Source organism: Elephantulus edwardii, unplaced genomic scaffold (genome assembly GCF_000299155.1).
Source record: "Elephantulus edwardii isolate Elephantulus edwardi_28Jun2011 unplaced genomic scaffold, EleEdw1.0 scaffold00067, whole genome shotgun sequence".
Lineage (NCBI taxonomy): Eukaryota > Metazoa > Chordata > Mammalia > Macroscelidea > Macroscelididae > Elephantulus > Elephantulus edwardii.
In genome coordinates this window covers 5,660,467-5,662,168 of record NW_006399817.1, presented here as the reverse complement: position 1 = coordinate 5,662,168, position 1,702 = coordinate 5,660,467, and the positions used below count along the sequence as shown (strand labels likewise).

The window sequence follows — 1,702 nt, the reverse complement described above, 5'->3', positions numbered from 1 at the left end:
ATGTTGTAAGGAGAGACAGGTCTTTGGAAAGGGACATCATGCTTGGTAGGGTGGAGGGACAGCACAGGAGGGGAAGACCCTCTATGAGGTGGATTGATTCAGTGGCTGAGGTAATCGGGATGGGTGTGTCAGAGGCAATGCGATCGGCACAGGATAGAGCAGGGTTTAGGGCTGTTGTACATAGGGTCGCTATAAGTCGCAAACGACTGGACGGCACATAACTACAACAAACAACAATGTAACAAACAAGTTATTTTTGGATAAGATTTTTAAGCTGTTGTCCAGAACCACAAATATTACCCTGGAACTATTAACCCTTCTACTTAAACCTCCTTATTGCAGAGGAGAACCCACTCTCCACCAGGTCTCTCTCTCCCAAGCTTCAGAGCTGGACAGATGCAAGAGATGGCACCCCTGATCGGCCTGTGAACTGGTAGTACAGTTTTGCCTCAACAATGAGAATGATTTTGAGTTCTTTGTGATGAGGGTTAATTTCTTCATAGACAGCTTCTGCAGTGCCAACAGGAGCTATAATATCAAACTCATAGGAATTGGTGGCTGAAGATCATTGCTGGATGATTGCTAGGCAACACTGGTGGTGTCTGATTTGACTATGTCACTGGGATGCTCTACAGACTACCCTGTGTAGCAACACTGAGCATGAATATTCTGCAAAGTTGTCACATGTATGTCTTGAGATGTGGTTTTGGCTGGTCCTCTGGGAGACAAGAGTGTTTCTGTATTTTCTGTGGCTAACAAGTCCACTTGTGTATGATGGCTGGTGTTCACAGTATGGTTTACCACAGGAACTGGAGATAGAAAATTTAAGTCTTAAAGCTGAGCGTTCATGGTGCTGAGTTCTCCCAAAGCAGCCAGCCCCAGGAGTCAGAGGGCTGGGGCAAAAGTCCAGATCAGACCATGATGCAGAAGGTCCGCTGCTAGCATTGGTAGTTTCTCTCTGCCTGGTTTTTATTTTGCTCAGAAAGCTTTTGTTGGTTTTGAGTAAACTTCTCATATCCAAAGAAGGCATTATTTAACCCCTCATTCACTTGAATTAATTCAACAGTTACATATCTTTATTCTCCACCACCAGCAGGTCTGTCAGGGCCGCGGAGCTGCTCTCTCTCCCTTTCCCCAGAACAGCCACAGAAATGATCAAAGCAGCAGCTGGGACTCCGTTTATTTCTGTTAGGGCTGCAACACTATTCCCCCTCCCTTTCCTGGGAATAACTATCTACTACCCCCAACCTGCTCCCTTATAGCAAGCAGCTGCAAATATCCTCACCCCCAAATTCTTCTAAGACAATATAAAACTCCACTCTAACTTTAAGCAGTTGCTGGTTTCTACTTTAGAGTCAGCCTAGCAGTCTCCTCTCAATAAACTGGGTTTCTTGGCCTGAACTCAGCTCCTTCCTTCCTTGGTGACCTTACATGATCCTCACCTGCATTTCTTGGCTCTTTTTTTTTTAAAAAAAATTATTTTGAGTGTGTGTACCGTCAAATCAGATCTGACTGGTATAGGAGGAGATATCCCCTCCTTCTCCAGCAAAGCATCTGGTGGATTTGAACTGCATGCCTCTGGGATTGCAGTGCAGCTTCTTGCCACTTCTTATAAAGTTTTGACAGAGTCACAAAGGGACAAATGCTACATGGTGCCACTGTTGTAGAATGAGGCTGGCATTGGGGTGAGGGTAAGACTGAG

At 45.3% G+C, this 1,702-nt stretch overlaps 1 pseudogene; it reads right to left on the bottom strand.

Annotated features, from left to right (window-relative positions):
- LOC102851272 overlaps window positions 1-1,702 on the bottom strand; it is a 36,767-nt pseudogene that overhangs the window by 10,818 nt on the left and 24,247 nt on the right.